The sequence below is a fragment of the Synchiropus splendidus genome, chromosome 17, assembly GCF_027744825.2.
Source record: "Synchiropus splendidus isolate RoL2022-P1 chromosome 17, RoL_Sspl_1.0, whole genome shotgun sequence".
NCBI lineage: Eukaryota > Metazoa > Chordata > Actinopteri > Syngnathiformes > Callionymidae > Synchiropus > Synchiropus splendidus.
In genome coordinates, this window is record NC_071350.1 from 20,068,331 (window position 1) to 20,088,412 (window position 20,082).

General features: G+C 53.6%; 1 protein-coding gene across 3 annotated transcripts in view; it reads right to left on the reverse strand.

Annotated features, from left to right (window-relative positions):
* The window catches only part of cadm2a (cell adhesion molecule 2a), a 101,732-nt gene that overhangs the window by 36,450 nt on the left and 45,200 nt on the right, over positions 1-20,082 (reverse strand). The window lies entirely within an intron of this gene.

A 20,082-nucleotide genomic window follows, 5' to 3' on the forward strand; every position in this document is an offset into this window, starting at 1 on the left:
CGGCCTTTTATTCAGTGGAACCGCGGGTGAGAAACGTCAGAGCCTGAGAGCATTGACAACACTGCAGCTTATGCAGGGGAACGGAGACAAGACTCTCTTGTCCAGTGCAGGAGGGGAGCCCTGCTGACTGTGGATGGACAGTCGCAGGCAGGACACAGAGCAAACGCCCTGCTCAGCCTGGCCACTGCCTGTCAGAGCTCTAAACGGACGTGCTGTCTGGGAATGGGGCCCTGGTTAGCCGTTCATTCGTCACACGTCCATCTCTGCTCACACAAACACAGAAAGAAGAAGCCGCGCGCGTCTCTCCAACACAGCTTCATTCTTCAGACTCCTCAAAGCCACTCACTGCCAGAGAGGAGAGAAGAAACTGCAAGAGCGATGAAATCAAAGGGGGGTTTTCACCCAGTGGTCGGAGAGAATGGGCCTCCGTCTTCATCTAAGCTGAAGCGTGGAGGTCCACGCGCTGGTGAGGGCTCGGGAGGTGTTGATTCCCCGCTGTTAACAAGGCCAAGTGGATAATGGCTTGAGTGAGCGCTGTGATTCATGTCCATCTGTCTGCAGCTCCAAGCTCAGCGGCCTCAGCCCCATCACAGGCCCGTGTACAGCAGCGACTTCATCACTCAAGTGACTACAGCGCGCGGCCGGTCAGACGGCTTCGGGCCGATTCTGCTGATGTCTCCGGCCATTCTTAAGATCCACAAAGCCCCCAAGACCCTCTGCCCCGCTGCCTTCACACCACACAGCCGTCTCAGTGCCTCGTCTACTCAGTGTTTCACAAGTGGAGGAGGGATGTTTTATTTACAAATGCTGAGGCACTTGCTGCCACGGGCTCACGACGCTGAGGGTCAGAAGGCCTTCTCCACACAAGAGCTTTCCCTGCCGGTCAGGTGACAACCGTGCAGTTCCCAGCTCAGGCCTCTACGAGGCGCTGCAGGGCAAACACTGAGAGTGCTGCACTTCCAACTGTCACTGGAGAACAGCAACAACAACAGGACGGAGAGCAACATGGCTGACGGTCGACCAGCACATGGGAGAAAGAGAGGCTGGAGAGTTGGGACTCCAGTTTCATGCCTGTTGGTGAAGGAAAGGTCGCTCCTGAGCTCGAGCCTCTCCTCCACAAGGTGAGAGAGCGGGTTATCATTTGCTGCTCATCACAGTGGACGCTCCACTACTCAACGACCGGGGGTCGGACCTCAGAGAGACATCACCACTTCCACCTGCTTTCAGAAGGCGGCGCCTCCATCCGGAGGGTGCAGTGGACAGGCTGATCCCCACAGGCTCCTTGGTGGTCCACCACACCTCAGAACCACAAGACACATGACACGGTCACATGGCCCCTGACTGACAGGCCACCTCTCCAGGTGCCTGTCACCCGCGCTAGCTGGGACAGGCTCCGGTCACTCACCGCCCCCTCAGTGAATGGATGGATGACCTGTCTGACCTATTTTCAGCAGATCATCACCAGACTCATCTGCTTCCCTCTCCAGCTGTCTGGGAAGAGTCCAGCCCAGGTGAGCGGCAGCACTTCCTGTTCACCTGAAACTGCCTGTTTCTTTGATTTGACTTTCCGCGCCAGATTGGCCACGATAATGAGGTCATTGGTTTCCCTTAGATGTCACGTGGGAGGCGTCTCCTCGCCGTGGCCCTCACCGCAGATAAACAGCCGAGTGGCCACCAGCGGCGCAGAACAAAGCCAGTGAGCAGAGTCACAGAGGCGCGTGGCTTCCTGGCAACTCGTCCAGCGTGTGATATCATTTCAAAGAGCAGCCGCGTGTCAGCAATGAGCCGGTGACATGCCTCAAATTAGCCTTTCTTCAGCAGTGAACCGCGCTGACTCGCCGTAATTGCAAGACGACGGAGCAGGACAAAAGACATGATGAGAGTCTGGCTCAGACTGAGGAGGAGAGAAAGAGATTGAGAGGATCGGAGGCTTTAATCGCCGGCACTCGCAGGAGCCTTCAAGTTCCAGGAAGGTCGGCTTCCTCGAGCCTTCACACGGCGAACAACATCTGCCTCTGACCACGGACCAACCAATCCATGGCCCATCAGACTCCAGCGGAGGAAGATGGTGCGGAATAGAAGGTCAGTCTCCAGACCAGCAGAGGGACATGGAGAGGACCGGTCGGTCGCCACAAACACGGAGGCTGCACTGACGCTGTGATCGAAGAGCAAAGCACGAGGCTGAAGTGAACTCCAGAGTCCAAGCTCCAGCTGCTGAAGCTGGCAGGTGACTGGACTCTTCTGCCCACGCTGTCAACACGGAGGGGGGAGGCTCGTCGGCTGCCAACACTTTGTTTACCATCTTTTATTGACATTGCTTTGGCCGTGAAAAAACGCAAGTCAAAAAGTCAAAGTTAAACACTCAACCCTACGATCCAGCAATACACCATGGATCATCAAAGCAAGCACGTCACCGGCAGGTTATATAGCAAGTGGGGCATCATGAGAGAAACCATGACGCCTTAAACTGTAACAAGCTCAAGCGGAAAAGCTCACTTTCTCTCCCACTGGTTGAATCACTGGCGTTTCCAAGATGAAACCATCCAAACCTTGAGGAGCGGAGCGGAGCCAGGGAGAGAGAGAGAGACCACACGGCTGCTCCCTGGTGGAGAGCGATGCAGGGAGCGGCCTCTCCTCATGCAGACCCTTTTAAATACGGAGCTCAACATGAAGCTTTCATGGACTTCCTGCTGCTCCGACCAACATGCCTGCTTTCAAGAGGAGCAGGAACAAAGTGGACTGTAATGACTGTGTAACACCAGGTCAGAGGCCTGGAGCGCCCCGGGACACACGCGTGCAACAGACGATGAAGCCGGGTTCAGACTCTACTGAAGAAGCTGCTGCCGTCCCAGCATCAACATCAGTATCGATGCAGCAGAAGGGATGGAGCCATCGCCGGCGTCGTGCTCCCAGTCTGCTCCACTCACTCTGAAAGTCAGCCAGTTTATTTTTACATTTTTCCATCAGTCATGCTCTTATTCTCCGGCCCCCTCCCTCCCAAACAGTGGCTATCTCATTTTGGAGCCAGTCTCTTCTTCAGACCTTCAGAGAATTGAGGTCATCCGGCGGGATCCAGCAAGACTAAGAGGAATTGCATTTTCTCCCCTCCACATGGCACTTTCCGTTTGTTTACTGAGCCCAAGACAGAGAAGGAAAAACAGCGTGGCAGCGTTCACTTTGGTTAGTGTGGTGTTTCTTCACTGTCAGAGGTTCAGCCAGCTGAGTCTTCAGGACTCATAACTGCCTCACGAGTCACGGAGGGCAGGAGCCAGCGGCAGAGGCAGAAAACACCTCGCATCACAACGTTGAGCCCAAGTGTCCGTCCGTCGCCTCAGTTCCTGACACAGACTTTCACCTCTAACACCAGAACCGGAACGAATGGAATTCAGCCGTTGGCCACACGTGTCCATGTAAACATCCAATTCAAGCAGTGAAAGACGATAAGACTGAGACAAGCAATCAGGATCCTGGATGGGCTGAAGCTGGGGAGACGACATGCAGGGGTCACCAGCACGGGAGACTGCAGAGACCAGGACCAGGACCAGCAGCCCACGGGCCGCTAAAAACAATCGCACAAATGGTCATCTTCATGTAATAACCGCATTATTATGTGGGACCTTGTGGTTTTCTTCTTTTTTTGGTTCCATCTTGGGTAAACTTCAGAAGTACTGTACTGAAGGACTGAAGCTTCAGGTCACACAGCGGCCTCGCGTTTCCCCAAACTCATGATCTGAGCTCTCGTGTGTTTCCACAGAGAGGTTGGCAGAAGAGTGTTTCCTAAGCGCTGACAGCGAGCAGGACAGAACTGATCCTGTAAGTCGGGACATGGAGGTTCTGGCATGAGCGGCAGAGCAGCGGCAGAGAGCCAGAGATGGGCCCACGTCGCCGCTCGCCTCTTTTATTCATGCTCCGTCTGAACATGTGACTCCAGCTCACCTGACGGCAGCAGCGCAGGGAAACGTGCTGCCTCTGGAGGCTGGGTCCGAGTCTCCAGTCGCACACAACAAAGACCCCGTGGGGAAGCCAGGCAGGCCTGCAGCGGCGCCACGCTGATGTGAAACCGAGCTGCGTTCATTTGAGGGTTTGAAAACAGAGGGGGAGCAGAGGACAGGACAAATGCCGCGGGACCTAGAAATTCATGTGAACAGAGGGGGCGGGGGCAGAGAAGAGGCCGGGGAGCGCAGCAGGGAGGACCGGGTCCCCACTGAGCGCGGGCTGTTGAGTGAATTGATTTGAGCCGTGGCCTCTCAAGTCAATCCACCGAATGGGAGTAAATAGACAGAGAGGCTCAGCAAGTCTGAGACCAGAGCGGCAGCAGGAAGTCACGACCAACCAATGAGTGAGCTCGGAGCCTGGGCGCAGCTGCTAACTGCAGACACGCGAGCTGAATGCTCAGCAACAAACGCTTCTGAGTGGGACCACAGCCATCAGCTTCAACTGTTGCAGTGCATCATGGGCACTGCACTGCTGCCCTCGCATCACACCACAGACGCCTCCCGCGTGCTTCCTCCTGCTCCACAGAGCAGGCGAGCCCTCCACCGCTGCCGGAGCATGTGGAGCGCCAACATCAGCCTCTCCAAAGAAGGCTCCTCCAGGAAGACTTTTCCACCCCGCAGTCCTCAGTGGAAGACCAGAGGACCAAGTTCAGGACGTATCAAGTTCAGCACCTTTGACGGAGAAGGTCTGGCCAGGTTCCTCACCTGAGCTCTTGAACTTTGAGAGGCGTCTGGACGGAGCTCAGAGTAGAGCGTCGGCTTCAAGCCCATAACTGGGCAGGATGAAGGACCTCCGAAGGTCAGATGAGACGTCTGCGTGCGTGAGCGCCGCATGCTAACGCGAGACAACTGTGGTGGCGAGGGGTGGATTACAGAAGCGTGGAGGCTGCAGAGGAGATGAACCCCATCAAAAAGAAGTGCCACACCAGATGACCTCTGTGTGAGTGTCTGCCTGGACACGCAGCACAGGAGTCTGGTCTGGAGTCAAGTCTTCAGTTGCCAGTGCAGCAGAACATCCACACGGGCGCCGGAGTCACCACCTGCGGCTTTTTCCTCGTGCGTGTGTGTGTGTGTGTGCGTGAGGGTGTGTGCGTGTGTGTGTGTGTGTGTGCGTGCGTGCGTGTGTGTGTGTGTGTGCGTGTGTGTGTGTGTGCGTGTGTGTGTGTGTGTGTGTGCGTGTGTGTGTGTGTGTGCGTGTGTGTGCGCGAGGGTGTGTGTGTGTGTGTGCGTGTGTGTCTGGCTCCGACCCTGGGAAGTGGACAGGGTCTTGTGTGGCCGTCTCATCTGTCTTCTTCAGCGTGGCGGCGTCAGACAGCTGCTTTGCAGCCCAACTCTCACCTGCCCTCACACCAACTCAAGCGACCGAGGACGCGGCTCCAACTCCTCTTTACTCTCTTCATGTCGTTGTCTTTGGAGGAAATGCCTCCATTTCTTTGCAGAGAAAATCTATATTCCTCAATGTAACAACCCGCGTCACCATGGCAACAAGCACACTCCACGGCAAACAGGAGAAGCAGAGAAGCTGCCTTCATCTGGAGGAAGCACTGTCCTCCAGCTGAAATCCAAATGATGACTGAAGTGGGGGGGGGCTGAGCGTCCAACACTAAACACTGATGGAATTAAACATTCACGCCACTTTTCACCTGAGCTCCAACTCTATAAATACACCTTTCACTGCTTCCTCCACGGTGGTTGAGTCAGAAGCAGAGACAACCGCAGGTGACAGCCACATGGCCCTGCTGAGGTCACCTGTCATGGCGTCACTCACGGCTCGGCCTCGCACTGCCACTGCCATCATGCACTGCAAACCTTGAGGATGAAGTGAAAGTCAGCCAGGCCCGGAGCTGGGTGGTTCCTCTCCTGTAGACTTGTGGGCTCCAGCAAAAAGGTCAGAGAATTGGTCCCCACAAGGCCACATGGCATTCACCGGCTGAAACCATCAAAAGCCTTTGGTGCGCAGGACGAACACCTTCCTGACACGTGCTTCACTTGTTGGGTGAAACCTTGTGTGTGTCCACCACAGAACCGAGGTCCCACTTCCACCACCTTCTCCCACCTCAGCTGGGCAGAAATGCTCATTTCAAGGACCCAGTTAAAATCCTGCATCAGTCAACGAAGAAGCTCTATGAGTCATTTGAATCCGTCTACCTTTCCTTCACTCATTTTTGTGTTTCAAAACAAAACCAAATAAAGTTTTGACTCGTTTTACTGTTTTGAAACAAAATGTAGAAAAACAAAACAAAAGTTGAAACAAAAAACAAAAAAGGGAAACTATTGTGTTGTGTTGCGGTGATCCGGTTCTGTGGTTTCCTGTGACCGGGCGAGCTTCTGGTCAGAACCAACTGCAGCGGCCATTAGTTCAGTCGAGCATCTTGGGAGGGAGTTTTCTCTATTGCTCCTAGCATAGATAGAGAAGTGTGGCCGCCATCATGTCGCGTGACTCAGGCTCCTCACTCCCTTCGCGGCCCAAACGTAGAAACAAATCAAAACAAGTTACGTTTCATGCTGTCGTCTTTCTCTTCTTGGCTGCAAAACAGAACATTTGGGGGTTTCTAAAATGCAAACTTGGTTTATTTGACTTTATTTTGAAACAAGACAATAAACGAAAGGTACATCTTCAGGACGGTGTGTTTGTTCAGGCTGGATGAAGGTGTGTTGCCAAACACATTGTTCAGGTTGTCATGTGAAAGCGCATTATTATCATGTTATTACCGCAGAAATGCTTTGAAGCGAGGACAACAGCCTCACAAGCGCTGGACGTGCACGCGGCATGAGTAGCGGGCGCCCCCCGGCGGGGCGCCCCAACAGCAGCTCTAATTGGAGAGATTAGATGTTATCCCCTTATATTGGAGCCAGTTTGATTCCACAGCCAAAAGTAATGTGTTACAATTCAGAGGTCACAGCAACCTCAACACACAGCATCGCGGTTCCCTTGGAAACAACAGCGAGGCCCTTTCAAAAACACAACCTCCACCCGCTTCTCTGCCTCACCATTTGTTCAGTTGTGGTGACAAACACAGGAGGACTGAAGCCTCCGCCTCTCATTACCAGGAAGAGGGACGGAGAAAAACAAGGCCTGAGGAAACAATTATGGGAAGGACTCGACTCACCGACCCGTCCTCAGGAGCGGCGGCCACACGCGAGGCTCTCAGCGGGATTCTTCTTTAATTACAGTCTAAAAATGTCAGGCACCAAACTGCTCCCCGCACCGCGCCATCTCCCGAGTCTTCTGTCAGCCTGCAACCGGGTCTGATCCAAGCCCGGTTTGGACGGTCCACATAAGCTAGCCACCGAGACAGTTGAGTCAAACACCACAATCGACCTATGACCTCAGCTGCACCCATGTAGCATCCCAGCGAACGACTCTGGCATGAACACTGTCAGTGTTTGGTATGATGTGTGTTTGTCCCAGACAATAATGGCTCCTGGGGTCAAATGTATCCAGGCACTGCTGTCCTCGCGGCGCTATAGTCAGGTCCACGTCAGAAGCTCTCAGGAACGGCCTGCTTCCTGCCTACAGGGAGGAGGCGGCGGCTCAGACGTGGAAGGATGTGAGCGCATCAGTGATTGTGTGTTGAGCTCCTGAGCCACACCTGCTCCCACTGGACCAGGACAGAACACACAGCAGCCTCCACAGTGAGGGCGAAACGCCAGAAAAAGCTTCCATCACCGTTGCAGTGGCTCGCGAACCACTGGCTCCTGCCTGGAGAGCTGTCCATGCATGTGCGCCAGCTCCAGCCAGAGCTGCCTGGTGATGGGATTAACACCCCAATTTGCTCCCGCCCCAGTTGCCCCTCAGCCTGGGGGTGGGGCTGGGGGGCAGGCCAGAGCGAAATATAGACAAACGAACACGGAGCCACGGAGTCAATGACGGCAGGATCAAACGAAGACGGCGGCGGGGCTCATGGCTCCAGATCACCGCATCAGGACCATGTGCCGACCAGCAGCGTCAGAAATGCGGTCAATGTTTTCATTTCCTGATCGACAGGAGGAGAACGTGGCTCTGACTGATGAGCTACAGCCACGTGGAGCCGCAACAGGAAGAGAAATGAGGAGGACGCAGCTGAACCGTGTCAGATAAACACGCTGGACAGCAGAGAGAGGACGCTGGACAGACAATGCTAATCCTGTCATTGTGTTTTTACACACACTCTGAACACTGTCCGAGCTGGGCCAGGAACCACGCGCCCCAGTTTCCCACACCGCGGCTTGTCACGTCGCTCACCGAGCCGCCACCCGCCTGACGGTGACACCAGTGAGCTGCTCTCATGCTTCAGTGTCCTGTCAACAACCATCAACTGCCACACGCCACCTTATCATCTACGGCAGTGATTCTTCACCACAGGGCCGCCAGCGCCCCCTAGAGGGCCGCGAGAAGTGTCCTGTTCCAGCCCTGTGGGCCGTGAGAGGCTGAGTCTGAACCCATGAGCCACGTATGGTGGCAGCAGTGAGTCAGTGAAGTGACTTGACAGCTGCACATCTGTGATAGTCACCAACTATGGAGAAGTTCTTGGAAAGAAACAATGATGAAGACAGTGGTGGCGCCCCCTACAGTACACACTGTTCACCTGTTGGAGCAGCTTTGAAAACGAATTAGAACATTTTATGGAGATACTTTCATATGCACTTTACTCTATGGAGTTATATAAAATCTTTTATTTTAATTTTATGATATTTAGACATGGTTTTATTATATTTATTTTATTCAGTTTACATCAAGTGTATTTTCTTCTTTTCTTCTTTAGTGAATGTGATGAACATGACCTTGACCAAGTATTTTCTGTGCTGATCCCATGGTTTGGTGTCATTTCACAAGGTTTTGCTTTGTTTACGTGTCAGTCGATGAAATATGGAATCAAGAGTCAGTTCCGTTGATCAGAAAGGTTCGGAGCCCCTGCTCTAGATGAACAAGTCTTCATTCAGCGAACACACTCTCTTCCTGCGTGAGACGTTCGGCGCTCCAGCGCTCCAGAGCCTCCACCAACAGCAGTGGCTGGGCCTCTCACAGGGCCCCTGAGGGCTGACACTGCGCCCTGACTCTCACTCGTGTAACCGGAGAGACGGATTTCTGCTTTCTTCAAGCCTCGTATCCTTTCGCACCTCACGTTGACACACATGCTCCGCAGCAGTCGAAGCTGCGAGCCAACTTTTCTGAGCAGCAATAAAACAGCATGAGGCCACGCAGGCCATTAGAAAGAATGGCTTTCTGATCACACTTGTGCCCGCGGAAGCTCCCCCCGCCTCCATGCAAGAGACACATTAACATACGTTACACGCGGCGGAACAGGCCTCCGCGTGTTTGTCTTGACTGTGACAGTGGAGGCAGAAGTCCCTTTATCGTCATCTGATTGTTCCGTGCCGTCAGGCCCACGTGAGGCGCTGATGACGGCGGGATTCTTGGCGGGAGCCTGGCAGAAGGGATGAAAGTGCAGATTATCATTTCGCTCAAGCAGATAGAATCTCTGCTCACTCCAGATGAGAGGAGCTTATTCAGAGCAACTCTTTTGTGCCCGCTCTCATCACAAGACCCACGAGGACGGACGTCCCCACGCGCCTCACCGGGGACGCCGCGCTCCCTCAGCACCTCCTGCTGTGCTTCAACCCAATCACTGAGGCGGGACACAGTGACGTCCTGGCAGGTCGACCTTCCACATTTGGCCACCAGCGAGGGAGGAATCAGAAGACAAGGACAAAAGACAAGCATCTGCTTTCCCAAACGGTCAGAGAGAAAACAGCAGAGAGGAAGAGGAGGGGAGACACAACTGCACCCTCTCCATCCACCAACTCCTGCAGGAGAAACTCGTCCACACGCGCCGCCATGACAGCGGACTTGCTTCGCACCAAACCGAGAGGGTGTGTGAGCAGAGCTGGACCCAGGCCGGCGCACCTTCATCGGTTTGGGACTCGGAGCAGACCACCTTGCTCTCCCCAGGAGGCGCTCCAGCAGCTCCAGTTCAGACCTGCCCTCAGCTTTGGTCGTGACACAGCAACATGTGACCAAGCACCAAATCAGCCCAAGTCTGCAGCCGCAAGCTCCTGTTTCTTCTCCATCACGGGCAACAGTGGAAAAGCTGGAGACCATGTTTAGTCCCAGGTAATTGGCAATCAAAGGCTGAAAGTGCGTGTTTTTGTCTGGAAGCTGAGGAGTGACACACGTTGAGATTTGCTCTTTGTTCCAGCGCCGGGTGTGACGGCGTGTTTCTGTGGGACCAAGGCGCGAGGTGCCAGCGCGGCATCAAAGAGCCGGCTGGAGTCCACTCACAGGAACGAATGGCCACGTCTGGCGCTGACTTGGCTCCAGTCACCTGCTCATGTGAGCTGGTCTGTCGAAGAATTTCAAGTCCATTCAGAGTAGTGGAAACCCTGGTCATTGTGTCGCGAAAAACATCACTGAACAAAAGGAAACAGATGCATTTGTTTGTTTTTGTTCAGGGATTCCTGGAACTCCTGCACTCATCCGCGCACATGGCGAGTCCCGGACCGCTGCGCTGCGCTCCTGTTGCCCAGCACCAGTCTCCTGCAGCTGAAGCTGCTCACCTCAGTGTTGTGGGAGTCTGAGAAGTTGCTCCCAGACAGCCATCAGACCCTTCACTGCCCAGCATCCATCATGTTGGTGTGGAGTCGCGCTGGACACCTAGTTTCCAGCATCTAGCACCGAGTCACCTGAGGCCAGAAGCTCACCCCCCACTGAGAGTATCCTGAGACAAGGTGCAGGTCTCCAGCTGGGATCAGGTCTGCGGCCAAACCCCGACTCACCTGTGTTCACAGCTCAGACTTCTGAAAGAGCTGTGTCTGGAGACAGAAGACGCAGTGTGAAAGCGCTGTTGTGTGTCGTCTAGAGAGCAAGCCGTTACATTAAATAAAAACGATGAAATGCTTAAGTATTTGATTTTTGTTGTAATTCATTAAATGCAATGAACTCGAAGTTGAAGTCCCACCACGCAGCAGAAAGATGAGGTTTCTGTCAGGACCTGCTGAGCGTGATGGATGGAGCAGTCACGTGTGTTCCAGTGAGGACGGCCCACTCGCGCCACACAGAGGAGCTCATCTCAGCGTCACACCACTCCCCCCAACATCTCCACGCTCCAATGCTCAGCAGGAGCCAATCCATCATTATTACACGGACCTGCGCTCGGATCCATCGCACGGCGCTCGGCCACCACTGACAGCGAGCGGCAAAATTTGAATAGATGTGCGAGCGTCGGCCTGAGCTGAGGGAGTTCCACTCCACTCTGGCTGAGCCGCTCATGTGTCGACAAGCCGTTCGGTGTCACTTTGACAAATCTCTCTCCCTGCACACGGGCGCGCGCGGCGTGGAGAGCAGATCCTTGGCCCCGCCCACCTCGCCGGCAGCAGCAGCAGCACCAGTGGCACCGCGTGCATCACATCAAGCAGCGACGCCACTACTTCACACAGCCTGACAGTGTTGAAGCCCATCACTTCTCCAAACACATTCCTTTCACCTGAAGAGAGTGCTTCTCATACTTGACTGTGCCTCGCCGTCACACCACCCACTGACTTCCAGCGTCAGCAGCAGCAGCAGAAGTGCTAACGGTGTCTCATCAAGAGAAGCCGAGTCGAGCTGCCTGTCAGTTCAGAAGTTCATCAGGCTTCATCCCACGATGTGGTGTGAGAGGACAGGAAATAGCTGCTTTCACAGGGAGTTCACATCCAAACCAGCATCTTCGGAAGCAGGATGTAGCACTGGATTTGAATGTAAAGGAGAGAAGGGCTCCACAGGGGCTCCACGGGGGCCCCACAGTTGCTCCACAGGGGCCCCACAGTTGCTCCACAGGGTCCTGCATGGGTTGCTTGGACATCAGACAGGGTTATCTCTCGGAGTCAGAGGAGGACAGTAGGTGTTAGCGAGTTAGCATCTGCAGCATGAGCCAGCTGGCACGTCACATGTCCATCACACCCTGTTTACAGCCAACAGATGACCAACATCACCACGCAGTGACATGAAGGCAAATAGATAAATCCTACAGTGAAAGGAATGGAGGAAATAAAGGTTGACAGCAGCTCAGCTCGTGTTCAACTTGAGTTTCTTTCAAACCTTCTGTGTTAAAAGCCACTCAAACAACAGCCACCTCAAAGTCCAAGTCCAAAAACAGTCCAAAAGGTCATGCTCATTCATAGTTCCTCGTGAGGCCACCTGGCATCCGAGCCATCCTCAGATTCAGATTCCTGCTTGTCCCGGCTCACCCGGGTTCAAGGTTGAACTATTTTGAGCCTCCGAAAGAGAAATGAAAGGTGGAGGGACCCAAGCATAACAGCAGCATCAGAAGCAGAGAGGAGGCTGGCGGCTGCTAACGGATGAGAGACATTGGGTCTGTGAAGACAGCAGGTTGGTGACTCTGAGGGTCCCGCGGGTGAAGCGCTGGCGAGGAGCCTCTCTGTGACCGGAATGCCTCTCCCTCCTTTAACAGGCCAATCCTGTAAATGGCTGCGCATTTAATTCATAACTTGAAACTGTGTGACAACGAGAGACAGAGAAGGAAAGCAGGAAGCACCGCTCAATTATCCGGGTCAATGGCAGTTCATTTGCAAAAAGCCAATTTTCTTTCAAATGGCAGACTTCGGCCTGAACTTTCTGAAAGGTGTTAGATGAGGCAAAATATCATTTGATGGAGGAATTAAGGAAGCTGACTGACACCACCTCTGACGTGCACCGTGAAGTAAGAGGGAAGAAAATGACACATTCAGGAGAAGGAGAAGGAGAAGGAGAAGGAGAAGAAGCAGGAGAAGGAGAAGGAGAAGGAGAAGGAGAAGGAGAAGGTGAAGGAGAAGGAGAAGGAGAAGGAGAAGGAGAAGGAGAAGGAGAAGGAGAAGAAGCAGGAGAAGGAGAAGGTGAAGGAGAAGAAGAAGGAGCAGGAGAAGGAGAAGGTGAAGGAGAAGAAGAAGGTGAAGGAGAAGGAGAAGGAGAAGGAGAAGGAGAAGGTGAAGGAGAAGGAGAAGGAGAAGAAGCAGGAGAAGAAGCAGGAGAAGGAGAAGGAGAAGGAGAAGGAGCAGGGGAAGTAGAAGTAGAAGGAGAAGGAGAAGGAGAAGGAGAAGAAGAAGGAGAAGGAGAAGGAGAAGGAGAAGGTGAAGGAGAAGGAGAAGGAGAAGGAGAAGGAGAAGGAGCAGGGGAAGTAGAAGTAGAAGGAGAAGGAGAAGGAGAAGGAGAAGGAGCAGGGGAAGTAGAAGTAGAAGGAGAAGGAGAAGGAGAAGGAGAAGAAGAAGGAGAAGGAGAAGGAGAAGGAGAAGGGGCAGGAGAAGGTGAAGGTGAAGGAGCAGGGGAAGTAGAAGGAGAAGGAGAAGAAGAAGAAGAAGGAGCAGGAGCAGGAGCAGAGCGGTGGAGAGGAGAGCGGCGTCTCCGAGTGCCAGTGCTCTCATCGCGCTCTCATCGAGTCCCAGGGCCAAACTGTGACCTCCAGAGAAGGCGAGATTATTACAGTTATTGTTTTGTGAAGGGCAAAGTGGAAGGTTGCCATTGAGTGTATCCTGCAGGATGAGACGGAGACGGAAGGCGCTCGGATGAAGAGAAAATGAATTCCACTGTATATTTTCAGGCAGGTCACAGATACCGGCTCCATTTCCATTCCCTTTCTGCCTTTGTCCTTGGCACAACGCAGCGGCTGATATCGCAGGCTGCTCAAGAGAAAATGTGCCGCAAATGGGATTCACTTTTCACACTCCTCCACTGAAGCTGGCCATTCCTCTCTGCTCACTTGTCAAGTCCAGACAGCAAGAACGTGGCTCACTGAGGCCCTGGCAGCTCCTCCGCTGACGCACCCGTCTTATCAGCACTGGCCATGTTTGGTCTGGACCCACTGCTGTTGTGAGTGTCCTTCATGATATTCATGACGGCCGTCCGTCACCTCAGGGTGCTGCCCTTCAACCTCCGCCTGGTGAGTCCAGACGGACACAGTGGAGCGGTGGTCTCCACGGTGGCAGCAGAACTCCGCTGCTGTGGTTGGTACCAGCCCGTCCAGCTCAGTCCAGGAAGGCGCGGACCATGACTCTACTGCGCCGACACAGCGCTGCCGTGTTGGACTGAACCGGAGAGTGATGTCATCCACAGGCGACATGTTTCCCCGACTCATTCACAAGGTTCATCTTTTCTGGCCTGAGAAGAGAAGAGCAAACCTTCATCTGAAGAGTCGTTCAGAATCAATCTCCTGCTGTCCAGCTACACACACCGCGGCTCAAAAACACCGGACCCTGCACCTGCAGCCGACTGACCGCAGTAACACGCCGTGATGACTCTCCGCCTTCCCAGAGAAATAAACGTCCAAAACAGTGCGTGTGTAGGTGAAGGCTCAGGGTGAAGACGAGCGCCAGCCTCTCAGTCTCATGGAGCCAGTGTTTGTTCCAAACATTCACCTTCTGCTCCTCCTCCAGACGACGCAGCCTGATGCATGTCACTAATGCGCTCGACCTCTGGGCCCCCCGTGGGCTCCGGGGCCAGAGGACAGCAAGGCCCTGGGGTCACCTCTCCAGCACTCCTGCTCCCAGAGCCACGTGAAAAGGCCGACAGCCCTTCCACGTGTGGCAGCTTCCATTAAAGGCTTCTCTTCACCCTGCTGCTCAGCAGCTTTTTCTCCTCCTTGATGGAAAGCAAATCAGCGGTGCAGCCGTGAAAGACCCATTTTCAGCTCTCTTCTCCAACTCTGAACTGTGTGAGATCCGGCGCTCAACGTTGCTGATTGGAGCGGGAGCCTTCCTAAACCAACCATGTCCAGGTGTCACCTGAGTCGCGGCTCGACTCGCTCAAACACGAATGACCTTCCATTGGCTTCGTATCACTCCGCTGCAGCTTCGCTTCTCTTCTCTACAGAGCAGCTTCCTCTTCTTTTGCCGAGGAAGTGAGTAGAGTGCTTATTTCTAAATCCACGTGACCTTCATCAGTGGTGCTCCTCAGGGTTCAGCTCTACACCCCCTTCATTCAGATGGTTCTTCTGGAGGTCCTGAAGCAGAGAGGGAGAGGTCCCCACAAGGATGGACGCTCTGTGTGTGTGTGTGTGTGGCATAAGCTTCCATCCGTGAATGTTTGTGTGTTGACGCCGCTATTCTCTGTAACATACACTTCAAAGAACAAAAGCAAATCTCATTTGAGAGCGACCAAGGCTAATTCACAGCAAGTCTGGGAGCCTGTGTTTATCAGCATCAGACATCAGAGCTCCAGCAGCTGACAGAAGAGACAAGCTGCTGGCCCTGAAATGACGGAGAGAAAAGCAAGCGCATGAAAACATGAAGTGAAGCCAGATGATCCAATAGATCTGCTGTGAGGCAGCGCAACATCTCCAGCTTTCCAATCTTCGGAGACTTTTCAAGTATCTCCTTAATGTATGTGTGGGCTTGAAGCAGGCACACGGGACACAATATTGCCTCTGTGTGAGTGTGTGTGTGTGTGTGACACGAGAGCCTGTTTCTCATCGAGGTGTTTCTGTGGCAGGGAGCCCCAGAATGATCTAATATCAAGGCTGGCTGTCAGTTGGTGGTTCTTCTCAGGCCTATATTTAACAGCAACAAAGGCAAGGCAGCCCAGACGACAGCGCCCTCCCTCGCCCCACTCTTCATCTGGGACCCATCTGGGGCCTTTCAGGAAGATAAACAAGTGCAGAAATATGGTCAATATGCCTGTCAGTGCTGGGCTACTCCACTACAGGGCAGAAAACAGCTTGATTTGATTCCCATCCTCTGGTCTCTGGCCAGACACTGATGTGAAAAACTGAATTTTCACTAACAGCTTCCCCGTCACTTGTTGACAGCACAGCGGACGCCGATGTAACACAGATCCCTGCCGTCCTTACAGCTGTTGCAGCGGCAAAGTGGAGTCAAATTCCGCCAACCAGTCCAGCCCTGAAAAGCCAGGGAGCATCTGAGGACAGCGTTTCAGAAGCCCCACTCTCCCACTGTGGGAGCAAGGCAGCCGCTCCCGTGTTACGGCCTTGCTGTCTGGGCTTCACTGTGCTGCGGGTCTTTCTTCCATGTATATTCCATGTACAATGAAGGTGTCACTCTGCGGAAGTGAGGGAGGTGGGCTGCAGCACAGCGCTCGTCCTGAGCCTCTTGTGGTTGTTGCATGAGACAGCCAGTTGTGATGACAACAGCAGCTGTGCTGCAGGCACAGTGTCTCAGAGACATCATAATTGACACGCAGTTCTATCCTCGTGGCCCTGATGTGAGCTGGGCGCCATTTCTTTCCGTCACTGCCAGGCGGATGGAACCGAGGCCTGAGGTTGGTTGGGCTTGACCCTGATCCAGGTCCTGGTGGTGCATCAAGGGCGGAAGCATTTTGAAATCAAGTCGACTTGTTGGCATATTTATGCCAGTCGGCTACGGTCGATGCAGACCAGGACCTCCCGTCTCAGGAACAGCCAGTTCAGACTGATCATTTTCAGTTTGATTTTGTTGTCAGCACTTTATTCCAAAGCACTTTCCTCGTTGGTGGGACTGACCATGGCAAGAAAGTTGCTTCTGAGTGCCGTCGCAGTAGCAGACCAAACACAGTAGGGGGAGCAGACGGGAAGTTTTGGCGCAAGCCGAAGTCAGAAGTGCTGGACAGATTTAAGGTTTCAAGAAATACTTAAATGTGTGTTTAAGGCAACAGCCCTCCAGAAGGTTTGGTTTGTTTTCGCACCACCGCTCCACTCAGGATTAGTGAGGACGGCAAGGTTTGCTTCCACCAACTGTTCCACTGGCTCCAGCCTTTCCAATAACCTGAGGTTGGCGTGTTTGTCTGCGCGTGTTTCCGAGCCAACGCGGCAGCTCCTGGTGGCCGCGGCAGCTCCGGCGAGTCCCAGCCAGCGCGCGCCGTGTTTGCACATCCAAATGTGATACATCACACGAGCAGGAGCGAGAGAAGAGGCAGACGGAGGCCAGGGGACGGTGGGAGAGTCGGCAGCTCACTAATGCCTGCACTTTTTTACTTTTCATTTCCTCTGATCTCCAAACACACAGTGGCTGGCCTGGTATTTGTGCAGTGGCCTGTGTACACAAGCCAGTCCAGGGGTACCCAAGCAGACAGCAGCCTCCACCCAGGGCAGCCTCTCATTGGTCAAGAGGCATGGGCTGAGGCAGCAGACCTACAGCCTGAAGGGACGCACACACACACCACAGGACTTCAGGAGTTCTAGAGTCAAGCCAACCGAGCCTCGCACCGGAACATGATTTTGCTAGCTCTATGTTTCAGCAGGTTTTGACTGGACAGTGTCAAGGCCCCGTCCTCTCTTCACTTCTTTTATGAGGAGCCAAAGCCGTAAGTCATAACTCGACTCCCCACTTACACGATGAAGAAGTCGGGCAGGCTCTCAGTAATGTGGACCAGATGTGAGCGCGGAGCTGCCGCCTGGGCCCACTGCACCGCGTATTGTTTTATGGGCGGTGGGCCGCCAACTGTGTGATCTAATCCAAGCAAAGCAGGCTGGGATGGAGTTCCACTGCTGCTATTTCTGTCCTCAGCTGCAGGTCCTTGGGAGCCGTGCTGGCTTCTGTGGAGGAGCAGCCCTGCCGCTCCACTGAAGAGCACGAAGAGGCGGGAGAGATCCCAGGGAAAAGTCCCGATCACAAGTGCAGCCCCCGAATGACTCGTTTCAATAATACAACGGCGACAAGGCAGCAGCCAAATGAGACCAAGAACAAGAAGTAACTTCATGTCTTCCTCCAGTAACTGAGACACGTGTTTGGTGCGTTTGCCAGAGCAGTGACAGGAGCCCTACGGTCCTGGAGACCACTCAACATGGCCGACTCATATTGCACTGAGAGGACCTCCCTGTCTGTACTGGGAGGAGAACATGCAACCCCCAGCTCTAATATCGATCATGGAAGCTGCTCCTCCTCCTCAGATGTGACGGGCTGCCGCTGGGTTTGGTGATAAAAGTCCCGCCACGGAGACAGTCCAGCGGACAGCCGTGTTTTCTTGCCACAAAGCAAACAAACAACAGCTAGGTGGAGCTGAGTAATGGCCGATGGCAGGCATCCAAGCACGGATGCAGATGAACTCACTTCCAAACTCCATCAATGAAAGACAAGAGGCTGAGCCCATTACCTCTCCACTCCATCCACTGACCGGGAAATAACTGCCCTTGTGCTGAGGGGAAAGCAGGCGGCAGCAACCGCAGTGACTCACCAGCTGGACCGCTTCAACACAGTGACCGACGAGCTCACGCCGCGCCTGGACCGATCAGGTGATCTTCCATTCTCCGGCTTGCGTTTGAGGAGCAGTGCACTCGGCGTCAGACGACCTCTGACCTCTGCGGTTGCCGGGGCTACAGCTTTCCAACTCCATGACGGAGAGGGAAGAGTTGAAAGGCCTGGAGATCTTACAGAGTTGTAGCTCAGCCTCCAGTACCCTTTAAATCACCAGGAAAGGTAAGTGGATTGCAGGGAGCAGCATAAAAACGGAGCGGAATACGTCCCTCGCTACGGTCGCTGCAGGCTGGATTACACTGAGAGTGAAGGAAATACAGCAAGGGCCTGGGAGGGTTAAGTGAGGTCTGTTTGCTGCTGAGCTGTCAAACCTCATCCTGGGAATTATGGCGTGGACTTCTCCCGGGGTTAACCCAGGTTCAAAGAGGGAAGTGGAATGGACTTTCTCCATCGCTGCTCGTGATACCTCTGGGCAAGAAAGACTTTGAAACGATCTTCCTGTCAGCAGCAGCAGCAGCAGCAGCACTAGCAGCAGCGACAGCACGAAGAGACGTGTGAGTACCTCAGCGTTCCCACTCCCCCAGCTCCGCTCAGGCGCATGAGATCAGTGGCTGCAAGCAAACCTTCTGCCACTTCTTCCACAAACAGCTCACAAATCCACTCTGTTGCACAGGCCGAAGGATTTTGACTCACCTGGAGAGAAGCAAGACAAAAGTCAGATGTAATTGAGTGCATCTGGACGGGACCTCTGATTCATCACTGGTGTTAGCAGCCGTCACCTGCGGAGTCTTGTTAGACAGGAAAATCAATGAGGCTTAACCTCAGCTGAGTCACATGACCTGGGCAAGATGAGCCAATAAGCAAACAGAAGCAGTGAAGTTCACCTTTTTGTTCACCTTTTCGCTGTTTCGCCTTCACCCGTTTCACTTTCCCCAGGTTTGTTTAAGGGCTTGTAGCCCCTGCCCGGGGTTGTTCGCTCGCCCACGTACGTGTGTCACATGAAAGGTGTCATCAAACAGCAACAACAATAATAGCAACAACACATCTATTTTCAGTCACATTTGATGAGAAATCTGAGTAAACAAAAGCAATAAATAAAAAGATAAACACTGAGTTTACTGTCCAAGCCGCTTCCTCTCTTCTTCATTGATTTGTTTTTGCCTCTGGGCACAGGTGTCCGCATCACCTGGGCCTGTCCCGTCAGGAACGTAGCCCCTCCGTTCTTTCAAAAGGTTGAACTGAAACTGACCGTCCCCTGCAGTCTTTTTTACAGCTCTGCGACTTGTCATGTTTATTTTGGTTATCGTAACTTCCGTCTTGCGTTTCTTCCTCCCCTCATGTTCATGGCACACGGCTGGAGTCAATCTTCCAGTCAGCAACAACAGCTCATAAGCAGCTGGACTCCAGCAAACTGTGGCAGATCGACTGCCTTCGACCCTCGTGGTAAATCTGTCCTCACTTTTTGCTGAGTTGGTCTTTTGTTCCTGCCTCCGTTTCCCAGTTTGCTCTGTGATTTGTTATTGCAGTGGACTGTGTTTTGTCTCTCTGCTGACAGGTTTACGTTTGTTTGATTCTCCCGCTTTGGTGACGCTTTTCGTTTTGGACATTTTGACTTTGCTTTTTTCTCCCGGTTCTGTTCCTGTCCTGGTTTTGTTGTTGTGTATCATTAAACAGTGTTCTTTCTCCACATATTGCCTCCGGTGAGTTGCTCATCAGGGCACTTGAGTCCCGCTCCGCTCGTGGCTCATAACACTACAGGACTGATGCAGTTTGGAGCCTGAGGAGGGCGCTGCAGCAGCACTGGCCACACAAGCCTTCCTGGACCCCAGTGGACCGGACCACAGCGTGTGAGGACCTGCTCATCGGCCCATCGTCTTCCTTAAGCCCCAGATGTGGATGCCTGTGCTCAAGTGCGAAGCAAAGTCCAGCTGGACCCAACAAGACATGAAGAGGG